Source organism: Crocodylus siamensis, chromosome 3 (assembly GCF_052110815.1).
Source record: "Crocodylus siamensis isolate JL-2025a chromosome 3, ASM5211081v1, whole genome shotgun sequence".
NCBI classification, from domain to species: Eukaryota; Metazoa; Chordata; order Crocodylia; family Crocodylidae; genus Crocodylus; species Crocodylus siamensis.
Window position 1 is genome coordinate 237593997 of NC_143397.1, and position 25136 is coordinate 237619132.

At 48.4% G+C, this 25136-nt stretch overlaps 1 long non-coding RNA gene across 1 annotated transcript; it reads left to right on the plus strand.

Annotated features, from left to right (window-relative positions):
* Positions 1 to 7495: 7495 nt before the first annotated feature.
* On the plus strand, positions 7496 to 23896 carry LOC149869578 (uncharacterized). The gene is made up of 6 exons (XR_016441114.1): positions 7496 to 7776; positions 8260 to 8539; positions 8798 to 9121; positions 20439 to 21246; positions 22201 to 22357; positions 23430 to 23896. It is a non-coding gene; the product is annotated as an uncharacterized LOC149869578 (long non-coding RNA).
* Positions 23897 to 25136: the final 1240 nt, after the last annotated feature.

Sequence of the window (25136 nt, forward strand, 5' to 3'; positions counted from 1 at the left end):
TTTACTTTCTAATCCCATACATCTGCCCTGAATCCAAGCAACAAAGTTAACATCCTCAGAGGCTGCAAAATGTTCAGTCTCCAGTGTTGCTCACTAGTATTTTATCACAAGTTTTACAGTACTAATCTTCTGGAGTCCAGTGATTAGATGTGAATTTAAGTTTTCATTTAAAAAATATGAAATTCTCTTTAAAACAGTATTTATGGTTACAAACCAAATCTTGAGCATGAACCCAAAAGACTGAAACATCAGAAGATAAATATATATCTGAAGAATCAAAAAAAAACATATAATACTTTTCTTTTAAAAATCACAGCATACTAAATGAAGCTTACAAAGTTCTGCCAAAGAGCTCTCAGCTCTAGCTATGAAAAGACCATGCCCCACGGCCACTGTAGCTATCTTGGCAAACTCCCGCTGTGGATAATGCTCCACCAGCAGAACTTCTGCTATTTGGGGGGTCTGGTATAATTCTGGCAGCAGAAAAACTGGCAGCAGAGTGGAGCAGAACTTCTGATATTTGGGGGGTCTGGTATAATTCTGGCAGCAGAAAAACTGGCAGCAGAGCTCCATATCCACCTGGGGACCAGTGGCATCATTGTTAAAGCAGCAAAAAGCTAGAAAGTTTGAACATACCTTGAATCTCTTATCAGGACTCTTGTCTGATGCACACTTACTACAAAACTCTTCCTGGTTTAGGATATAAAAACAAATTCAAATCCTTGCTTGTAAAGGGGAGATGTGAACCCAGGGAACCATCTCTGAACTGCTCTTTATTTAAATGTAAAAGTATTCAAATGTAAGGTCCCCCTTCTAGCCAATTACTGCCTATTTTATATTTCTGTACTTGCATTATAGTGCTAATAGAATCAGGGTTGTAAAAGACAGACAGCCCTAATCCAACCCATGTGCACTGCAGGATGCATTATCTCTAAGCCACCTCAGATAGATGTCATTGCCTACCCAGCCTCTTACTGAAAACTTCCAAAGAAGGAGAGTCCAGAACTTTCATAACAACATTGCAGTTATAAGTTTTCATTACATCTACCTACTCATGCAAGTATTATTTTTTCATATGCACAAGAAGCTATATATAAATTAGAGATTGGGGGGGGCGAAAGGGAGAGGTGAAATCCTGGCAACACTGAAGTCAATAGGATGGTTGCAATTGATCTCCATGCATTTAGAATTTCACCCAGGATGAAGTGAGATGGCTTTGGTTTGGCTTCGTGGCCTGTGGAGTATTCTACATTTTCTGCATTCAGCCCTCAAGTTTGAATCCCAACATGCAAATATATTCCTTTTTATGGCAATATCTGCCTTTTTTCCAAGATAATAAAATAAAATATACCTTGCAGGTCCCAGGATTAATACAGCAAAATCAGATATAAGAATACTTTTAAAGATTTATATAAAATCACACAGAAAGAGAGTGTTTCACCAAGATACTACTAGATGAAAAAGTCCAATCCACTCCTCTCTGTCACTGCAATGTTGCACAGGCAGTTAGCTATGCAGCAGTTCAGTTTATGTTGTAAAACTTTATGGACAACACTCCATAATTCAACTCCCAACAGACAGCATTAGGTGGAAAAATAAAGTTGGTTGGTGATATAACCACATCCTACACAGGTTCTGGGTTAAGTCTGGGTAAGCATCAAAAAAATGCATATGTATCTTAAGTATCCAAATAATGGAATCATTCTATATCCATTCTGCCCACAGTGACTATGCAGAAGGCCTAGACAGGATGATCATCAGGGATGCGGGATTTCCATTTCCCACGGAAAAATAGAGTAAACCACGGATTTTACCTTTTACCAGAGGCAAACGTGGATTTCTCATTTTACCGGAGAAGGGGAGGGCGTGGGGCTGGAGCTGGGGCAGGACCTGCATAGCCGAGGTGAGGCGGGGCATCTAGGGGGAGCGGGAGGTGGCTCCCGCCACTGCACACACCCTGGGAAGGCATGGTGGGCATGTGTCCCGGATCTGCATGGGGCAGGGCAGGCTGCCACTGTGGGCTGGGGCCAGGGCTGTTCCAGTGGGGGCTGGGCCAGGTTGCGCTAACGGCGGGTGGTGGCAGTGCTGGGAGGAAGGGAGTGGGGAGGCTACAGCAAATTTTGGGGTGGCTGCAGCCCCACCCCTGTAGCCCTCCTTCCAGCTCTGTCTCCACCCGCCCCAAGCACAATCCAGCCCAGCTCCCACTGGGAAGAGACTGGCACAACCCTGGCCCCAGCCCACAGTAGCAGCCTACCCTGCCCTGTGCAGATCCAGGGGCAGATGTCCCATGCCTCCCAGGGTGCACAAACCAGCAGGAGCCACACCTCTGGATGAGCTGCTCACGGCTCTGCCCCCACCCTGGCTGTGTATCGCTTGCCCCTCCCCCAGCCCCACTCCCTTCCTCACTGCTGCACGCGTGCCCCTCCCACCCCTGCCGCAGGCATCGCAAGCCCGAAGCTGGGCTGCCTTGTGGCCCTACCGCTGCCCTGCATTTGTGAGGGCTAAGCCCTGTTAGCCTGTCCTTTCCACCACGTACGCACGAGCCCTCTGCAGGCTGGCCATGTTCCAGCTTGTAGAGGGCTGGCAGGGAGCGGGAAGAGGACAGTGAGGCAGGGGGCACCCTGTGTATGCATATGCACATGACCCCAGGCAGCCTGGAGAGCAGCTCCCACAGGTAAGTGGGGGCAGGAGGGATTGAGGCCCCCATAGGGAGGGAGGGAGTTGGACAGGGCTGGGGCTGGGGTTATTGCCCAGCTGGGTAGTGCCTGGGGCTAGGACTCATGCCCTGCTGCTGCGTGTGCTCCCAGGGGGCAGTGGGGGGAACCCCACGCCCAGATCTGTGTGCGGGGTGGGTGCAGGTGAACTTCCCACTGTGGGCTCAGGGCAGTGGGGCAGCTCCCTGCTGCTGCATACACATCTGGGGGGCAGCAGGTACCCACACCCCTCAGTCCAGTGCATGGGGCAGACGTGGGGGTGGGCTACCCTCTGCAGGCTCAGGCTTCCCACCCTGCTGCCCTCCCCAAGACCTCTGCAGCCTAGTATGTGTGACCTGGTGCTGCAGGGAACAGCGGAGCCATGCAGGAAGCTGCCTCTGCTGCAAGCTCCCTGCTGCCCTGGCTGCTGTGCACAACCCTGGGCCACAGCCCCTGCTGCAGCTGCATAGGCAGGGGACACCTTGCCAGGGCAGCAAGGAGCTTGCAATGGCAGGCAGCTTCCTGTGTAGCTCTGCTGTCTCCTGCAGTGCAGGGTCACACACACCAGGCCATGGAGGTGCCAGGGGAGGCAGCAGGGTGGGAGCCCACAGCAGGCAGCACACAGCTCCCACCTGTGCACAGATGTGGGGGGCACAGATCCCCCTGCCCCCCCGGGAGTGTATGTTGTGGTGGGGAACAGGCCCACCACCACCCAAGCCCACAGAGGGCAGCTGCTGCCTTCTGCCAGGGGCAGGGAGGTGCAGACCCAGGTCCCTGGCCAGCTAGGAGCCCCCTCCAGCGGGCCTGGGAGAGCAGGAGCTGTGGGGTGGGGCAAGGAGCACCAGCAGAGCTCAGGGGGTTGTGGGTGGGAATGAGGGGCAGGAGCAGGGTTGGAGGGTTTGGGGGGAATGAGGGGCACCAGCAGAGCCAGGGGGCTGTGCGAGTGAGGGGCACCAGGAGGACTGAGGGGTTGGGCGGGGGGGAAGGGAAGTTTGGGGCACCAGCAAGGCCAGGGAGGGTGTGTGTGTGGGGGGGAGGGGGGCTTTCATTTTAATAATGGATTTGGGGGGAGGTTTTTTTATCAGAGAATTTGCAATTTTTTTTATCATGGAAAATCAGGATCCCTGATGATCATAATGGCAAGCTTTAAAATTCTATGGACAGGGTCAGGGGTTGGCAACCTAAGGTCCATGGGCTGCATCCAGCCCAGAGCAACTTCATTCAGCACACAAAGCTCAGATAGTGGCAACATTTTGACAGAGGAACAATTCAGTGACACTTTGCTGGTCAGAGGGCTCTGCAGTGACTCACATGAGCACTGAGAAGCAGCCAGGTTGGAAGCCCCAGCCCACCTTGGAGTGAGCTGTGTTATTTCGGTCTGCTGCTTCTAAAAGGCTGTTTGCCTCTGGACTAGAAAGTGATACTTTCATTCACATGCAGTAGTATCTCATACCTGGAATCATTCCATGGAAGTAAATGGGATTAACTGACCCAATGAACGTCAAGCAAGGTGTGCAAAATCTTCCCTAACAGCTTTTGAGTAAAATCCTGGCCACACCGTGTTAACTTCAGTGACGCCAAGATTTCAGTCGCCATTTTCTCTTCCTGCCATTGCCACTTCGGTGCCTTAGCCGGCAGTAGATCAGCTCTCTGCTTTTCTGCCTGTCTAAGGTACACCCCTTCAAATCCTTATAGGCTGTTGACAACCAGACAAAATGATTTTTCTGACCTTTCTAAGTATATGGGGCAATATCACATGCAGAAAAATCCAATAAATTCAGCTCAAGACTTTAAGAAACACTGCTAATGTGTTTTTGCTGACATCCAGATAATGAGAAACAAAACTTGCATGGCAAAGTCACTCGCAGTGCTCTCATTTGGAAGCAAAGAAATCTTAAATTGAGGAAATTCTGACAGTGTTTTAATTTTGCAACTTCTCCAATGCTAATGTTCTTTTTACTGCTTTTTTGGCCATCTTTAGATAACTCTGATGAAACATTTCCTGCTCAGATTAATCGTTCATTCTCTAGAAAATTTAATACTAGAGAAAGTTGCCAAACTAGGCCAGCCATTAACACTGAATTCTGATTTTTGTCTGTAAAATAAAAGTCCCCCTCTTCCAGATGAAGCAAGCATCCCCTCACTGGTCTGCCAATCTTCTTCTGTTAATGCACTATTTCCCTTTTTAAATGGTAGTGTTCCAAAGCAGAAGGCTGGAGAATGGAATAGGTTTGCTCCTGATAAAGAGGTGATGGTTTTCAATACAGCCCTTGAAAAGCAAAGTCCTGTTTCAGGAGACTTATAGGGAGGCAAAAGGAGGTCACAGAAGCCACTAAAGTCAAATAAAGCAGGCTCTAAACTCCTAAAGAGTCCCAGAAAATGGAGAGCAATCTGCTGCTGCTTGTACATGCCACAGGGGTTTAATTCGGTTTAGTTCTCCCTAAATTGAAACGGTGGGGATTTTTTTTATAAAAAGCTTCAATTTAGGGAGAATTAAACCAAGCTTATACTCCCATGGTGTGTACACAAGGGTGGGGGCCCGGTCCTTACCTGCTTCTTTGGCAGTCGGAGGTGGTGAGCTGCCGGCTGGCCAAGTGGTCCCCGAGCTGTGCAGGGACCCCCCAGGCAGCACCTAGCCTCTGGCGCCCAGCCTGGGTGGTCCCAGGGAGGCACTGCAGCCATTAAGAGAAGCACTGCCCCTGCCCCATAGCTGTGGAGGGAAGTACTGGGACCCCCACACAGCTCAGGCCAGCAGGCAGGCTGTGGGGAGCAAAAAAAATGATCAGGCTTGCCACTTTTTTTCTTCTTCAGTGGAGCCTTCCTGCACGGGCTGGCACCGAGTCCCAAAGCCCTTGAGCTGCATGGGGCCTGCCAAGCCCCAAGCACATCAGCTTCCAGTCCCAGTGTACTGTTGCACTTTGTTAGGTAGCGAACTAAAACACCTCAGGGGTGTTTTATCTTGCTACGTACCAAAGTCGTTTAAAGTGGGATATTCTGCTGAAAGTGGAAACAGCTACAACACAAAAGGACACTTAAGCTGCTTTAAAGGCTAATTTTGTGGCATGTACAAAGGCCCTTTGGCTATAGGTAGATTGCAGGCACTGCAGTAAAGTATAGACACACCCCAGCCTGTCTGAAACAAGGTGGCTCAGGTACTGGTAACAGTGCAGTCACAGTCGTAAGCTCAGCCCAGTCGAACTGCCTGAGTATTTACCCAGTTTTCTGAGTGGTTTAGGAGACTATGCCACATTTTGTACTGCTGTATCTAGACTGCTACTATTAAACTGCTAATTTAAAACTAGTTCAGGTATGTCCACACTACACTACAATCACAAAAATGACTACAGTGTAGATATACCCCCAAGTTGGTAAGCACAATGGAATACATAGGTCAAGGCCTGCTAGACAAGATTCTCTACCAAGACTTTTAATTGTGAATTTTATTACAAATATAATTACTTTTTGTAATGGAACATAGAATTATTGAATCATAGGGTTGGAAGGTACTGCAAGGGTCACCTGGTCCAGGGATTCTAGTCCAACCGCTGTACAAATGCAGGATGCTGTATTTTTATGCTATCCCATAACACACCATAGTAGTCTGGGCTCTAACAGCCAGCCTCAAATGGAAAAAGGATATATTTGGTTAGAGCTAGGGGGATCAGCAAACTGTTTGGATTTAAAATATGCTGTCAGGGTCTCTATCTCTGACATAGAAAGCTGAAATGGTGAGTAAAAGTCCTGGCCGTTTAGTCCTACAGGCAAAAGTAATTCATTATGTCCAATTAATTCCTTGTCCTTGTAGCTGAAACTGCCAGTAAACATCCTATTTATTATGGTGATTTTTGTGATGTGGATAACTATTTGCCAAAAACTGTACCATAGCTACTTCAGGGGTTAGTCTAAATCAGGGGTTTTCAACCGGAGGTATGTGTACCCCCCGGGATACTTGAGAAGGTCCTACAGGGCAGGCAGGGATGAAGCGTCACCACGCACCAGCCTGTGCTGCCACACAGGAGCCGCCCACCCAGCCTGATGTAGGGGATGGGGGAAGCTCGCATGTGGCATCTGCCACTGCTCTGCATTTGGCCATGCACCACCCCTGCTCCTCCCCCCCGCCCACTCTGCGTCTGGCCACTGGGGGTACATTGCTCTGTGTCTGGCCGCTGGGGGTATACTGATCTGAAAAGGTTGAAAACCCCTAGTCTAAATAGTCATTTTATAGTCATGTCTCATTAAAGTCTGAGGCTACATACAGGCATTCATTTCTACCAGTAAGAATTTCTTCAAATTCTGGGTGGCCCCACTTACCCCAGCCCCTGCTCCTGCTTGTGCCCCACTCCCTCCCTCACTGCTGGGGCCTCAATGCTCCCTTCCCCCAACCCTTTTGCCACAGACTTACCTGCTGGGGAGTATGCTTACACATGGGTGCATGAACTCAGCCCCCCAAATAATTTTTCCTTCCTCCACCTATATTAACCACCCTCCCTGGCCCCAGCCCCCAGCTGAGGTTTGCCTGGGGGGGGACAGTTCCCCACCCCCCGGCAGACTGGGCTGCATCCCCAGCCAGGCTTGCCCATCCCCACCCCCTTGTCAGCCAACCCTCACTGCTCCAGCTAGGGAGCAGAGGAGCAAAGCCAGCCCTGCTCTCTGGAGCAAACAGCACAGCCCACCCCAGGGCTGCAAGATGCTGGGATGCTGGGGACTGATTTAACTTGAACCAGGAAGAGTTCTAGGACAGAAGTTTCATAAAGTAGTTTGACCTTGGCTCAGGAGGCACCGAATCCCCCCAGTGGGAGAGCTCAGGGGGCAGGATCGCTGGCAGGCACTTCCAGTGAGACTGGAGTGTCTGGTTGGTGGTTGGAGCAGCGGCGGGAAATTCAAACCGCGGCCTTTAAAAGCCGTGGTTTGACGTAGCTCCCAGCACTTGGGAGCCAGGAGCAGCCGGGAGAGGAGGGATACAGGCACACGTGTGTCCTGCACACGTGTGCCCCCTTACCGGAGCCGGAGCAGAGGCAAATGCAGCAGCAGCAGCAGAGGTGAACACAGCAGCAGCAGGGCAGCAGCAGCTGATCCCCCTAAGGTAAGTGGGTCAGAGGGACTGATGCAGCTGAGCCGGATCCGGAGAGGAAGCCCCCGAGAACCCTCTTAGCTGAGCCAGTAGGGAGCTGCGCGAACAGAGCACACAAACAGGTGCGTTCTGGAAGAGCACGCCGGCATTTGCGTTGGCATTCGCACCGGCGGGTGAGCAGGAAGGGCCAAGAGGCAGACTCCTGCCAGTGCGGGGCAAAGGCACTGCGTTCACCCAGAAACAGGCAGCAACTCCTATGATGGTGTCGACACAGAGTGCTGCCAGGGCCCCTGCCCGGCAGGCACACCCTTCCCAGGGCTTGTCTGAGGCCTCTACCCAGACAGAGCCCATGGGGGGGCTGGCATCCCCCAACCCCGTCCTGCAGGTGCCCACCTTAGGGCCCTGGAGGCGCAGGTGAAGGAGCTCCAGGAGGAGGTTAGCAGGCTGAGGGAAATCAGGGAGGAAAAAACTGACAGCTATTTTCTTTCCCTGCAGGGTTGTACACTCAAGGAAGATGCACCTCAAGAAGTGCCCTCCACTGCTAAGTGGCAGACGGTCACCTCCCGAACCAGGGCTGCTCGTAACACAGCAGTACCAGTTCCTGCAGTCTGGAGAACAGGTACGAGGCCCTGGCAACGCTGGAGGAGAAGGAAGGAGAGGAGGAAACTGGGGAGAAGGCAACTCCACACTCCACGTCCCGTGCAGGCCGAAGGAGATAAGCAGGCCAGGGGGAGAAAGCGTCGCGTGATCATCATAGGAGACTCCATCCTGAGAGGTACGGAGGGCCTCTTCTGTCGCCAGGACCCCTCGGCACGCGAGGTCTACTGCCTACCTGGAGCGAAGATTCAGGACATGAAAGGGATGCTCCAAACCATGATCCAGCCCACTGATTACTACCCCATGGTCCTAGCCCATGTGGGTACTAATGATGCGGCCAGGAGAAGCCCTGATCGCCTGATGGAGGACTACCACGCTCTGGGGTGCGTGCTAAAGGAGATGGGCACACAGGTGGTTTTCTTTTCTATCCTACCAGTGAGTGAATGTGGAAGACGGCATGAAACGTGCATCACGGAGACCAACTGGCGGCTTCAGGAATGGTGTCTCGAGGCAGGCTTTGGCTTCCTCAACCATGACTGGCACATCACGACGAGAGACGTGCTTGGATGGGATGGGCTCCACCTTTCCCCTAAAGGTAAGCGTGTGTTTTCTTCTAGGTTGGCGGACCTCCTCCGGCAGGCTTTAAACTAGGCTCGTCGGGGGAAGGGGAAGACAAGGGTGGAGGAATCATCGGACTGCCAGACCAAGCAACGCCCACAAGTACAGCCAGCCTAGACCAACAAGTGAAACGTATACACAGGTAAGCAACATGAGCCAGGGCAATGTTGTGATTAGGGCGCCACTACACACATCCACAGGAGGCCTCAAATGCCTCTACACAAACACTCGTAGTATGGGAAACAAGCAGGAGGAACTCACCCTTCTGCTAGCTGACACCAACCCGGACAATAGTGGGGATCACTGAAACATGGTGGGACTCAATGCATGACTGGGCGGTGAATATCAAGGGCTATAGGCTGTACAAGAGGGACAGGATAGGAAAGAGAGGTGGGGGCGTGGCACTCTACATTAAGGAGGAATACCCATCCTCATCAATTAACAAAGAATCAGAGGAGGGGCACTCTGAAGTGCTTTGGGTTAGAGTACAAGGCAGTCGAGGGGAAAGAGACTTAACGGTGGGGGTCTACTACAGACCTCCCAACCAAGGGGAAAAGCTAAACCAGGAACTCTTAGGTCAGCTCACAGAGGTAGTGAAGTCTAAGGATGTGGTAGTCATGGGGGACCTGAACTTCCCGGACATCTGCTGGGAAGAGCAGTCAGCCAGGTCTGAACGCTCACGTAGGTTCTTAGACAGAGTGCAGGACCTCCATCTAACCCAGGAGGTGCACAGCCCCACCAGGGGAGACGCCTTGTTGGACCTAGTGCTGGCCACAGGTGATGACCTGGTGAGGGGGCTGCGGGTGCTCGACCACCTGGACAACAGTGATCATCGCCTGCTGGAATTCACCATCCAGCGCAAGGTGGCAAAGACCTGCAGCAAGGCACCAGCCCTAGAGTTCAGGAGGGCAAACTTCAACGAGCTAAGGAGAACAGTCGGGGAAGCACTGAGGTCCCAGAGGGGAGGGGAGCCAGGTGTCCAAGGAGAGTGGTCGCTCCTTAAGGAGACGATCCTCCAAGCCCAAAGGGAGGTAATCCCAACAAGGATCAAAAGGAGCAAGAGGACACACAAGCCCCCATGGCTCACCAGAAGCATCCGGGAATGTCTCCTAGCTAAAAGGGAGGCATACACCCAATGGAAAGGAGGGGACATCACCAGGGATGACTATACTGCAGTTGCTCGGGGATGTAGGGGGGCAGTTAGGAAGGCAAAGGCAGAGATGGGACTGGGACTAGCTTCCCAGCTTAAGGACAATAAGAAGTCCTTTTTTAAATACATAGCGGGTAAAAAGAAGGTCCCGGGTAACGTGGGGCCCCTGCAGGACATGCTAGGAAATTTGATTGTCACACCAGACGACAAAGCCAACATGTTTAACGATTCTTTGTCTCCATCTTCCTAAGCAGGGACCAGAACCACCACCCCCGTACTGGGCCTCCCTCAGGCCCCAGGGGAGGCACACCTAGGCCAAGGGTTAGTGAGGAACTAGCTTCTGGAGGGACTGGGTGTATTCAAGTGAGCTGGTCCAGACCATCTCCACCCTGGAGTACTAAAGGAATTGGCTGAGGTCATTGCAGGACCCCTGGCACGGCTTTATGAGCACTCGTGGTGCTCTGGTGTGGTGCCAGAGGACTGGAAGAGGGCCAACGTGGTTCCCATCTTCAAAAAGGGGAAGAAGGAGGACCCGGGAAACTATAGGCCAGTTAGTCTTACCTCGATCCTAGGCAAGCTGTTTGAGAAAATTATGCTGGCACACATCCATGAGGGGCCAGCAGGGGATTTCATGCTTAGGGGCAACCGACACGGGTTCATCAGTGGCAGGTCCTGTCAGACCAGCCTGGTGGCCTTCTACGAACAGATCACCAAATCATTAGATGCAGGGGTAGCAGTGGACATAGTCTTCCTGGACTTTTAGAAGGCATTCGACACTGTCTCTCACCCCATTCTCATTAAGAAACTGGGGGACTGTGGTGTCGACACCCACACAGTCAATTGGGTCACCAACTGGCTGGAGGGCCGCACCCAGAGAGTGGTGGTAGATGGGTCATTTTCAACCTGGAGCGACGTGGGCAGTGGGGTCCCCCATGGCTTGGTTCTCAGGCCCGCACTGTTCAACATCTTCATCAGTGACTTGGATGAGGAGGTAAAAAGCACCCTCTTCAAATTTGCTGATGACACTAAGATGTGGGGGGATGTGGGCACGCTAGAAGGGAGGAATAGGCTACAATCGGACCTAGACAGGTTACAAGGGTGGGCGGACGAGAATAGGATGGGATTCGATACCGACAAATGCAAGGTGATGCACCTGGGGAGGAAGAAACAGCAGCATACCTACAGGCTGGGGAACTCCCTTCTCGTCAGTACAGAAGCAGAAAAGGATTTTGGAGTCATCATTGACTCCAAGATGAACATGGGCTGGCAGTGTGGGGATGCAGTCAGGAAGGCCAGCCATACTTTGTCATGTATCCACAGATGCATCTCGAGCAGGTCCAAGGAGGTGATCCTCCCCCTCTGTGTGGCACTGGTCAGGCCACAGCTGGAGTACTGCGTCCAGTTCTGGGTGCCGCACTTCAAGAGGGATGTGGACAACATGGAGAGGGTCCAGAGGAGGGCCACTCGCATGATCAGGGGACAGCAGGGCAGGCCCTACAAGGACAGGCTACGGGACCTGACCCTGTTCAGCCTCCACAAGAGAAGGCTGAGGGGGGATCTAGTGGCCTGTTACAAACTAGTCAGGGGGGATCAGCAGGCATTGGGGGAGTCCCTGTTCCCCCGAGCTCTACCAGGAGTGACCAGGAATAATGGTCACAAGCTGGCAGAGGGTAGGTTTAGGTTAGATATCAGGAGGTGCTACTTCATGGTCTGGGCGGCTAGGATCTGGAACCAACTCCCAAGAGAAGTGGTGCAGGCTCCTACCCTGGGGGTCTTTAAGAGGAGGCTAGATGAACACCTTGCTGGGGTCGTTTGACCCCAGTACTCTTTCCTGCCATGGCAGGGGGTCGGACTTGATGATCTGCTCAGGTCCCTTCTGACCCTAGAAACTATGAAACTATGTCCCAAATCAATTAAGTCTAATACTACATTCAACCAAGTTTATCTTAAACCAGTTTCAGCCATTTTGAAACTGGTTTATGTGCACTTAACTTCTGTTCTATTACAGGTTTAAACCAGTTTCTGATCACTTAAACTTATTAATGTGTAACTTCTGTCCCTGTTAAGGGTGATTTAAAGCCAGAGGTGCAGGGAGGTGGAGCTAGGCACAGACTTCCCAACCCTAGGTCCTGGCTTCCTAGCTTTTAAAACATCTTGTGCTGGGTAGCTACATGTCACATGCCACATTTAGAACCCATGGGGCCATGAACTGGGTGGGGAGAGTTTCCTTGTCTCTAGTTCCTGGTCTAAGGGCTTTCATATCCCTGCCAATGAGCTCGGTGATGGGGGCAGGATTTGAAGCACACAAGGCTAGGAACCAGGGTGGGGAGACAGTACCCAGTCCTTGTTCCCAGCCCCTAGGGCATTGCATTCCCCACCCAGCTGGGTGTTAGGGCAGCCCTGAAAGCCTGGGAGTAAGGAACTGGGCTTGGGGACAGCCTCCCAGAGCCCAATGCCTGCTTCCCAGGCTTTGCAATCCTGCTCTGCCACCCAGACAGGTTGCTGGGGCAGCAAGAGTAAGCCAGGAGCTGCCAAGTCCCCCATCCTCTTCCCCCAAGTGGGGACTGCGTGGCTTGAGGAAACATCAGAGAGCAGTGGCTACTGCTCCCTTCCCAGACCAGTTTGGGGAGGGTGGGGAGCAGTTTGGCAAAGCTTCTTACACTATACTGGGTATGAACGATGCACGCTCCTGGAAGCTGGGGGGCATGACGACTGCTGAGCTCCCACAAGTGGCTGCAGCAGTGGGGGAGATGGCGAGTGCCAGCTGGAGTGGCAGTGGTGTTTCTCTCAGGTTGCACATCGCCAATCTCAGGGGGTGCATGTGCACTGTCAGTGTCACCAGTGACACTGAGGAGTCTCAGACATAGCAGTTGGAGGCTGCTCCTCCCCTCCCCTCCTCTTTCCTCCTGGTCTAAGGGAGGGGCAGGAATAGCTGTCACCAGACTGGGGTGAGCCCAGTCTCGAGAAGCCATGGGAGCCTTTCCCCACATATCCAGTTCCCCTGGTCCTCGGTAGGCATTTTGCCATGGGGAAGTGTACAAGAGCTCATTCTCCTGGGAAAAACTCTCCCGGGACCTACTTCTAACTGGCTGCAGTGAGGTTATGTTTCTCCTGGAACTGCCATTTTCAGTCTGGGAGAAACAGCATGATGGTTTCAAATTTATGACTGAGAAGCAAAAGCTTCGTATTTCCTTTTGAGTGAGAATCTCCACATCCAGATAAAACATTTCATGTGCATTATTTTACATTCCTGATCTGGTCAAACAATTAATTAATGTATTATTTAGTGAAATCTTTAAAAGATTAAGAGATACTTTTATGATTATGAAATAAGACATGATAATGCCAGAAAAAAAGTGCTCAAATTATTAGACTACTCTGAATAACATTTCAGTACAATTCCGGCCTCTGTTTCTGTATTCCTGAAACAACAAAACCAAAATATTTGCAAGCTGGTTTTGACATTCTCGTAGAAGCCATTAAGCAATGATAAAAGAGGCTGTCATGTCTGATGTGCTATAATGAAATGAGTTTGTCTCTTTCAAAACTCAGAGTAGCATTCTGCAAGTCAGAATGTCAGGAAAAATGTTAAATCCAGAGCCAGAAAAAAGACTTGCAGAACTGTATAAATCATCTTTTGTTTTGTGTTAGCTCAAAATATATTCTTCTGGGTTTTTTTCAAATCTTTAAGCAAACTGTGAAATAAAAAGTTAAGATAACCCAGATTAATCACATACTTAGCTAAATTTACTGCAGTTGTTATACTTTTTCTATACTGTATAGTCAAGGAAAAAAAAATCAAGAAAGTTAAAAAAATCACTTTAAGCATGTGATGGGCCTAGTTCTAAAACATGTTGAGAACCCCTTATACCATTCAGTGACATTTGAGGGTAGTTACTACCTCATAGGAGTTGTCCTGTGTGACATCATTGTTTGCCCTCTGCTAGATTATTAATTGCTATATTTCTATATTAATTGCTATATTTCTAGAGGTGTGGATTGAAAATTAAGGTATTCAAATATAAAAGGTAGAGAAAGATTATGATTAAATACCCAATACAAGATTGTTAAGCAATTAATTTTCTACTCACATCTGGTATTTTTTATCCATCTAAAAGGATCAACAAGTACATTCCTAGGTCAACATTCTGTCTTATGTTAAAGGCTAATACCGTGATGTAGGTGGATATAGAACACATTTTGGGTCACTGTAATCTTTAATCATATATAATCTGTCCAAAATACAGCTGATAGCATGCTGTCCTGGTTTTTGCTAGTATGGTTCTATAATCAGTGTGGACAGAAATTGTTTTTGGAAAACCAGCTGTCCATAGCACATAAAAGAATATCCCTCCAGACACAGTGGTTTAAAAATTTATTTCTCAAGAAAAAAATCTCTCTGGCTGACACTAATCAAAGAAGTAATGCTAAAACCATATTAGCAACAGCCAGCCAGACCTCTAAGTTTTGTTGCCATCATTGTCTTCCAGGCAAGGCAATAGAATTATCCTGCATCGGAAGCAGAAAACAAAAGTGTATCAATCTTCTGGCCATTAAATAAAGCAAAACAGAACATTTCCAATTCTGAAATCTATCTTAAAAGGCTGAGACAGCATTTGGGCAGTAAGACCTTTTTCAACTCACAGAACTGTTATCTGTTATATCTGCTACATATGAGTGTGCTCTGAGCTGTACAAATTTAAAGGAAATGATCCTTTCTCCTGCTCCTAGGAGTTATAAATATATTGGTAGACATGCAGCGCTATGCTAAGGCAGCTATACTACTTCTGTTTTGAGAGGAATCATGCACAGAATAACCATGATATGTTTTAGTTTGGCACTGGTGGGCAGTGTAATTAGGCAAGACAGGCCCCTAAGATGTGATTAACTAGTTAACTGTGATTTAACTGGTTAATCACATCTTAAGTAATAACCTGGCACATGTTCATTCAGTTAATGGCATGAGAAAATGAGGAATAAGCCACAAAGGTATTACACAAAATATATGTAACAATTTTGTGGCTAGTTCCTATCATGCCTTAATTGACTATGTGGCCAGTGCTCTCACCCTCTGGAGCACAGTGGAGCCTTTCAAGACTCCACAGGCTGGGAGCACCTGCCAGCTGATCAGGGCTCTCGGGCTGGGACCGGACCATGCACTCCCCTAGCTGGGAGCCCCAGTCAGCTGAGCAGGGTTCCTAGCCAGGGGAATGCAGGGAGCCAAGCTTGCTATGTGTCAGTGCAAGGGGATCCCAAGATTTGTCTCCCTCTGCACCAGCAATAGGGCATGATGAGATCTGATGCAGAATCCCACAATCACATCTCCTGCCATGCACATGTGGCATGGCAAGAAGCATCAGATTCCATTGTGCTTTTTCTTTAACATCTGTCAGGGGCCATACGTAAGAAATTAATCCAGAGCAAAAAAGTAATTTAATTCAACTGACCAACATTGGGGTGGAGCCAGAGACATCAAAAGCTTGAGCTAAAGATCCAAACCCTATATTTGGGGCTGTTACAGATGTATGTTCTTTCTGGCCCAGGTGTATAAGGGGACAGACTACACACTGACATGTGGGTTTCAGCTGCAGTCCCAAAAAACAGAGCAGGTATCTGCTGGTGATCATCACTTAAACACTTCTTCTTAAGAAAATAAATCAACGCTGATTACATCAGCTTTGAGTCCTGTACTTTTTATGAGGACATAGCAATGGTGCTATATAGCATCCTTCCTTGTTTCTTGGGTATTTAAGGTGTTAAGTAACTAAAGGCATTTGTAAATGACACTTTAAAGCAGGTTTAAAGTGGGTTAAATGCCTTTTGCACCACTTTAATGGCGACGTGTAGGGGGTGCACGTGGGTGCATGTGCACACCCGAGCATGGAGGTGCACCCCCTGTGAAAAGGCACCGCTGACCCTGCGGGTGGTCGCTACTCACCACCCACCTCCCCCTGCCACCGACACCGCCGGTGGCATTTGCAGGTGGTCCATGATCACCACTAGCCGCTGCCACCACTGTCAGTTGGTGCCCTGCTCTGAATAAACTAGAGCATCAACAGATCTGCCGACCACTAGTCAGTGCTTGCCACTCCTCCCCACAGCCTACACTATTGCAGCTGCCTACAGCAGCTCCCCACTTGCCTCCGCCACGCTCCCACTGCTGATAGCACCACTGTCTCCGGGAGCTTGCCATGCCCCACCAGCCTCTCAGAGCCCATGGCGTGCATGGGGTGCTGCAAAGTAAAACACTACCGAGGAGTTTTAGTTTCTAAATCCTACAGCTGTGGAGGGAAGCACTGGGCTCCGTGTGGCTCAGGGGCTGTGCAGGAAGATTGTGCAGGCAACCCAGCAGCAGCCTGGGAAGGCAGGCTCCACAGAAGGAAAAAAAAAAAAAAAAGGTGGCGAGCCTGATCTTTTTATTTTTCCCCCAGAGCCTGCCTGCCTGAGCTGCAGGGGGCCCAGTGCTTCCCTCCATGATTGCGGTGCCCCTGGGGACTGCCCAGGCTGGGTGCCTGCAGGTGGGTGCCACTGGCGGGGGGAGGGAGGCAGAAGGCAATGCTACCTTGGAAGGAAGCACCAGCCTCCCTCACCACTACAGCTCAGGCAAAGCTCTGCCCGCCAGCGGCTCTCTCTCCCCTCCCCGCCGCTGGGGCGGCAGGTAATGATTGGGCTCCGACATGGATGTACATGACATGGGGGCTTACTTTGCCCTAAATTGAAGTGGGGTTTTTTTTTAAAAACCCCACTTCAATTTAGGGAGAATTAATCCCCTGTGTCATGAACAACCCTCCTAATAACCTAGAGTCAGATTCAAATTGTGTCAGTAGCACCTTGCCTTAGGCTTTCTCTACCTACATTTTGAGGGGGGTTGTACAAAATGACCCAGAGAGACTTCCAAGACCCTAAGAAATTCAAGTTTCGGCATGCGGTACTGGAGTTACATAATAGGGAGCTTTCCGCAAAACCTAGCGGCTAGGGCAGTACCACAGGAGGGAGACTGATGGGTTTGGCTTCCTGCTCCCAGCACTGATTGTGCTGTGTTGCTCCTTGCTGTGGTTTCTCATGTTCTCTTCTGAGGGCCAAATGGTTTGAGTGAGTAGTTAATGCTGAGGTACTATAATAAGTTGGTTGTTACAACACTGAGGGCACGTCTACACGAGACACTACGGTGACATAACATCAGCAGACGCTAACCCTGATGCCACTGCTACTCTGCAGTAGCAACAAGCAGCAGGATCAAAAACAACCTGTGTGCTGCTGGGACTGCACAGTATCTGGAGGGGATGTGGGACACTTGCTAAGCAAGTACTAAATGACTGCACAGTACCAATTGCTCAGTCAGGAGCACATGTAGACATGCCCTGAGTCACTGGCAATGAAGGTGCAGCTCTGTTGGGCTCAACATGTGATACACTTTGGTAATGAGTGCATACCTAAGCAGCTGTTGGATGGAGAACTGGGAAGCAAGGCAAGCTGAGAAATCATTTTGCAGATCTATTGATGCTCTAGTTTATTCAGAGCAGGGCACCAACTGGCTGCTGGAAAAGGCTAGTTACAGATAGTCAAGACAGGTGATGAGCAAAAAGGACATTGAGCTCTCTGAGAAAAAACACAGTCCTGAACCACAAGAAAAATGTACTGAACTTAAGAAGCAACAGCAGCAGAAGTCACAGACCAAACCCCTGCACTGGGCTACAGGTGACATCAAAGGAAACAGGCCAAACTTTTTTGGTTGCAATTGGCCTAGTGAGTCATATGTGCACTTACTGCAATACAACAAATCCTTCATTGCAAATACTTAGTTGCAAATATCTTCTCAGGTTGAAATCACAAGATTATCACTTTGCCTTAGATACTTTAGCTGGGGACAGGCAACAAGAACAACATTAAATGTAAAAAAAAAATATATGATAGAAAAAAATGACATTTTGATTTAGCTGTAGTATTTATACGGGTGTATGTATTGTAAAGGATTTTTTTAAAAGAAATAAAAAATGTGGGCAATAAAATGAGTGTCTAACTTATAAACCCTTTATTTGATTGGGAACCTCTGGTATATCCTCTCCTACATTCCTAAAGGACATTTTTAGATTAGTTCTAGTAGCTTCTTATTTTTCCAATGTCAAAGGTTAGTGTTTTGATGCTTTATTATATTGAAGTAATTTATGAGCCAAAAGCCAAAACAAACAGTACAATAATATACTGGGAATTTCTAGTGGTCTGAAATTCCCCAAAACTCTTTGTCTTAAATCCCTGAAGCATGGGCTGGGCATCAGTGTGGCAGAACGATGCTGCTGAAGTCATCTTCCTCTCCCATCTCACTCAGCTATACAGAAGCCCATCTTCATACAATAATAGAAAAATAAGGCTGGAAGGGAATTTAAGGCTAGAAACAGAAATTACATATAAACTGGTATAAGAAATCGGAAACGAATCCAAATCTGTAACACAACAGAAGTTCAGTGCATGTAAGCAGCTTTCAAAATGGCAAAAATGGTTTAAGGTAAAACTGGATGGATGTAGTATCAGACTTAATGGATTTAGGTTAAATTAGTTTAAAGGAACTTCTGTCCCAGATCCCCTCCAGATTCAAGTTAAGTCACAGTCCCTCAGCATCCCAGGATGCTTTGCACCTCCCCTGTAACCTCCCCACCCTCATATTCCTGAATCAAAAGTGAATGTTTGTTCACTTGCTTATTAGCAGGGATCCTGGTTTTCCTTGTCTAAAAATCACAAATTCTCTGATAAAAATAAAAATCACAAATTTTCTGATTAAAAGCTTTGTTATCTGGCACCCATGGGAAATGGAGGGTGCCAGATAACAAAATATGCCGGATAACTGAGCAGCCCAAATAGGTGGCTTTGCCTGTTTGGGCCACCGCTTGTCCCGCTGCATCTGAGGTGTCGCTGTCCCTCCCGCTGCATTGCCGTCCCTCCCGCCTTGTCACTGCCTCTCCTGCAGGCCCTATCGGCCCCGAGGGACAGGGAGGGGGGACCCGTGTAGGCAGCTATGCCCCAGGCCGTGGGGGCTTCGCAGCGCAGGCTGCTATCCCTTGGGCTGTGGGGGTTCCGTAAAACCAGAAGTGCCACGGCGGGCACTTCTGTTTTTACTTTTCCCTTACAAGCCGGCATGCCAGTTAACAGAGTTTGCCAGCTTGTAAAGTGCCTGATAACTCAGCTTTTAATGTACATGATTTTCTGTGATTAAAATGAAACACCACTATATATATATCAGTTGAACACAAACTGATATATTTACAACTTTAGAGCAATTTCGTTGCCTACCAGTGCCTCAATCAATATAATAAAAAAACTCTAAATACCTTTAAATTTTGGTGTTTGATTTGGGGTTTTTATCTTGGAAAAATCAGAGCTCTCTCTGCCCCCTTCGCTTACCAGGACGTGGGGCCAGCTATGGATATCCCGCACCAGACACCCACACTACTTTGTGGTGCTGAGCAGGCCTGATATGCTGGTGCCCTGCCCATACCATTGGCCCTCGCTTCCAAACCACAGCCTCCCCAGCCCTGCTGATGCCTCTCACTCCCCACCCACAGCTCCCTGGCCCTGCCAGTGTCCCTCACTACACACCCACTGCCCCCTGGGCCCTATTCGTGCCCCTCACTCCTCACCCACAGCACCCCGGCCCTCCCTGTGCCCCTCACGCTCCACCCACAGCCCCACCCCTTAAAATGAGAAAATCCAGATTTTACCACATTGTTCCATGGCAAAGAGAAAACCTAGATCCCTGCTTATCAGTTCAGTCTACCCAGTTTAGACTAACCTGTAAAGATTGAATCAGTTCAGCCTCAGGCTCTTTGACTGAGATTGACTGAGATACCCGTACGTAGTGTAGAATCTCACCTAGTCAACCCCTCGGTTTAAAGAAGGATCATCTGTGTCTAAACCATCCCACACAAATGTCTGCCCAACCTGCACATAAAATCTTTCAATAACAGAGATTCTACAACCTCTGTAGGCAAGTTGTCCCAATGCTTAACCACCCAGTCATTTAATCATTGACCTTCAGTGGCTTGCAAGTCATCCAATTCAACCTCATTTTATTGTTAATTTGTCATGTGATAGCACCCAACGACTGCAATCAGGATCAGAATCCTATTGGACCGATACTGTACAAACACAGGATTACATACCTCTCGCCCCAATAAGCTTAAGATAAAAAACAGGTGAAGGTCGTGGGGGGAAACATGCACTTTACCAGCAAAATGATTACGGTGAGGCCTGGTGCACAGGTTGTATTTATTGCTTATGTACTTGTTTTACTGCAATTACATATATATACTTTTAGGGGGGATTTTGGATTGGACACTGGGTTGAGGTGAAGGAGAAAAAGAACTCGTGGAAAAAGAGGAAAGGAAGATAAGCATAAAGGAAAGAGGAAGAAGCCCAATGAGAGGGAAGAGGACAGAGTTATGAGAAGGTTAGAATTAAGAAGACCAGCAATCCCATGGTACCTAACATCTCATCTCCCTGCTGAATCTGGTGTGAGGTCCTCAGCTCTGCATACACACAGAGATCCACCAAAAATGTGCTGAGATAGTTCTTCCAAGGTGCAGGCCTTGTGTTAATACTGGTGTTTAATGCAACTAATTTCAGACTTCAGAACATCCTTTTTCTTCAGCTTCCCATGTAAATTGGAAACCAAGTGAATTTCATAGGCAGGTGCCAAAACAGTCTAAAAATCAGCTTGTCATGAACACATTGAAAGGGGTTACTTACAAAAAAGGTATCAGCTATCAGCTCCCTCCCTATTTTTGACTGTCTTTTTCTGAAGGGCTTCCTAAAAATATCATAATCTAGTGCTTCTGCCCTGAGAAAGGGTTTTAAATCTGAACTGCCTGACATTTGGAGGGGTTTTTAAATACATTTGGCAATCTAAGCCATCATTAAAGATTGCAAGTCTGTTGAAAAGATACTTTGGAGACTTTTGGCATTAATATGCATTCTTACAGTAAGCAACTATTCTGAAAAAAAACCCAATAGAACTTTACTGTCCTGCTGAGAGTCACTTTACCTGTTTTTTCCTTGCCTGTGACACCATTTTGGAAAAGCATTGTAATGGATACCTGGACTGCACCAAAGACATCTTTAGAATGGTAAATGAATTCTTGGCATCTGCTTTTCAGTGTTACTGGCTTTGTTTTCCTTGCCACCTTCTGATAATGTCATTATAATATTGTTCCTTGATGTAAACAATAATCAGAAGATTTAGACACCCAGGGCACATCCCAGTGAGTGATCATGTGTGGTTTCCAGCACCTTGAACCCATTTGAGGTGCCGCAAACCAAATGCGGCACACATGCACTCATATACTACGTTACAGCATAGCAATTTTTTTGATACTGGGATCTTCCAGTGTAAAAAATAACACCACAAAAAAAAAGCAGTGTAGCACATGCGGCAGCAGCATGCACCACCAGAGACCAAAGCCTGGCAGGCTGCAGCCATGCTCTGGCTGCTGGCCAGTCTCTGTGTGGCTGGCTCAGCACTGCTGCTGCACCAGGAAGCTGCTGAGGCCAATATAGGTGCTGGCCCCAGCCTCCCCTCCCATGGGTCATTTTGCCACGTGCTGGAGCATGCATGTATGTGCTGCTACTATTTGTCCCATGGGAAACGTGCACCTCTGCACATGCGCACTCCCAGATCTGTTTGTTAACCTCCTGAAGAAAACACTAAAATTAGTAGTAACAGAGGGTCCCATCAGATTAAAAAGGTGAGGATCAGGACCCCAATTCTGCAATGCATTTAAGTGCCTTGTACTGTTAAGTCACTGAAGGCCTTGTTACACCTTTGCTGTAAGCTGCACAAATGTTAATTAGCTCAGTGGAGCAGTCACACCTTAATGTGAAAAACCATCTCTGGCTGTCTTTCACTTGCACATCTGTGACTTGCTACTAGAGGCTTGGTGAGTAGAAGCATGACTAAGAGCTAGGGCAGGGGTGGGCAATTAATTTGGGCAGAGGGCCACTTCCTGAGTTTTGGCAAGCCACCATAGGCTGCATGACAGGCAGCCAGGCACTGATAAATATTAATTTTCTAAATTTTTTAGGGGCCCTGCAGGCCATTACAACACACGAAGAAACCTGGATATGAAGAGGTTTGGTGATCTGTCTCAAGTCACCTACAGGTCCATTAGAAAACCAGAGATGCATCCTTGGTCTTTAAGTACAGGTGCTGGAACTTGCTACCTCACAGTGTCTTAAAAGGTAAGGCTTGATACAATGCTTACTGATGTTGGCAAGAGCCTCTCAATGACTTTGATGTCCTTTGTATCAGTCCTGCTCATGAAGATGAAGGCAAAATTGTTGCATAGCAAAATTTTTAACAGAAAAGGGATAATTTTTTAGTGTAATTGTGGCTGAAAGAAGTAAAGTCATGAGAGGTTATAAACATAATAAAATACATCAAATAAGGGAGTGAATGAATTATGAAGGAGGAAAATGACAGCGAAAGAACTGACATTAATCTAATTACTTCAAGAAGCTTTTAGCATATCCTCCAAACTAGCATATCCTCCAAGCTGGTTTTAGCAGGCATGCTGACTTAAATTGACAGAGCCTCACAGTCCACACTCACTATTATCTGTAAATTCTTATGGTATTTTTTTTGCTAAAATTCTCTTGCTGCTACTTTAAAAATTAGTTTGGAAAAGGCTTTAAAAATATTTCAGAATTACTCACTTTTATATGGAAAAGGTGAACAGCTGCATCCCAATATTCTGCATTTCCATTTCTCTTTTTTCCCCACAGTCTAGTGGTCTGGCTCATACGTTAATGAGTTGGCCAGTTGAGAGAGATGTTTCCAACTAATATGAGGAGAGGCTTTTCTGACTACATTGCAATCTTTGCATTTTAACAGAGCCCCTGATGAACAAAGTTAATCTCTCTATTCTCCTTTGTCCCCCTATCCTTCCTTCCCTTTTCTTTTACGTGCCCTTTTCCCCTTTCCTCTTCCTTTATATTATTTCCTCCTCTAGTCTGTATCTCTCACTCTTGTCTTCAGATCTCTTTTCTTTTTTTGCACCATAGAGAAGCAAGTCGTCTGACCCACAGGATAGCTGGTGTATGGAACTGCTTTTTGCAACTAGCGCTACTCCTATGGAAGTCAGGGACAGAACTTGCATTGGTCTCAGTGGTGGCAGGATCAAACCCACTGAACACTATAGCAGATATTTCCTACCCTGTTTTCCAGTGCCTCTTAGAAAAGGGAGTTTCAATTAACCCAAATGTTCACAGAACTGGCTTGGAATAGTTCATCCATTTTTTTTTTCCATTTTAGTGAGGATGGGATTCACCTCTAAGGAGGATTATTCTGCACTGGTCCGGTCCTGCAGGGAGCAAACCAGGAAAGCCAAGGCTGCAACTGAACTCCAACTAGCTTCAAGCATCAAGGACAACAAAAAGTCCTTTTTCAGATATGTGGGGAGCCAGAGGAAAAGCAAGGGCAATGTTGGACCCCTGCTAAACCAGATTGGGCAACTGACAACTGACACCCAGGAAAAAGCCAACCTATTAAATAGGTACTTTGCGTCAGTCTTTCATCAGTCACACGGGATGCCCATGCCTGCTATGGGACAGGGAGATCTGGGTGATGGGGATCCCCTCCCCTCCATCAATGCTGACCTTGTGAAGGAACACCTTGAGAAGCTGGATACCTTCAAGTCAGCCGGCCCTGACAATCTGCACCCCAGAGTACTCAAGGAGCTGGCGAGCGTCATAGCCCAGCCCCTGGCACAGATCTTTGAAAACTCCTGGCGCTCTGGTATAGTGCCTGAAGACTGGAAGAAGGCCAATGTGGTGCCGATCTTCAAGAAAGGGAGGAGAGTGGATCCAGCTAACTACAGGCCCATTAGCCTGACTTCTATCCTGGGGAAGATCTTAGAAAAGTTTATTAAGGAGGCCATCCTTGAGGGACTGGACCAGGCTAACATCCTAAGGGATAGCCAGCATGGGTTTGTTGCGGGTAGGTCTTGTTTGACCAATCTCATTTCCTTCTATGACCAGGTGACCTATCACCTGGACAAGGGAGAAGAGATTGATGTCATATATCTTGACTTCAAAAAAGCTTTTGATCTGGTATCCCATGATCACCTCTTGGCCAAACTGCCCAGTTGTGGCCTTGGCTCCACCACGATCCGCTGGCTGGGAAACTGGCTCCGTGGTCGGACCCAGAGGGTTGTAATCGATGGCAGTCACTCATCATGGTGCCCTGTGACCAGTGGGGTCCCTCAAGGCTCTGTCCTGGGACCCATCCTGTTCAACATCTTCATTAATGATGTGGACATTGGATTCAGGAGTGGACTGGCCAAGTTCACCGATGACACCAAACTTTTGGGCAAAGCATCCACGCCAGAAGATAGGCGGGTGATCCAGGCTGACCTGGACAAGCTCAGCAAATGGGTGGACAAGAACCTGATGGTGTTTAACACTGAAAAATGCAAGGTTCTCCACCTTGGGAGGAAAAACCTGCAGCACCCTTATACGCTCGGCAGTGCTATGTTGGATAGCACTACAGGAGAAAGAGACTTGGGGGTCATCATTGACCACAAGATGAACATGAGCCTGCAATGCGATGCTGCGGCTAGTAAAGCAACCAAAATGCTGGCTTGCATCCATAGATGCTTCTCGAGCAAATCCCGGGACGTCATTCTCCCCTTGTACTCGGCCTTGGTGAGGCTGCAGCTAGAGTACTGAGTCCAGTTTTGGGCTCCACAATTCAAAAAGGATGTGGAGAAGCTTGAGAGAGTCCAGAGGAGACCCACGCGCATGATCAGAGGTCAGGAAAACAGATCTTACGATGACAGGCTGAGAGCCATGGGACTCTTTAGCCTGGAAAAGCGTAGGCTCAGGGGTGATCTGATGGCCACCTATAAGTTTATCAGGGGTGACCACCAGGATCTGGGGGAACGTTTGTTCACCAGAGCGCCCCAAGGGATGACGAGGTCGAACGGTCACAAACTCCTGCAAGACCGTTTCAGGCTGGACA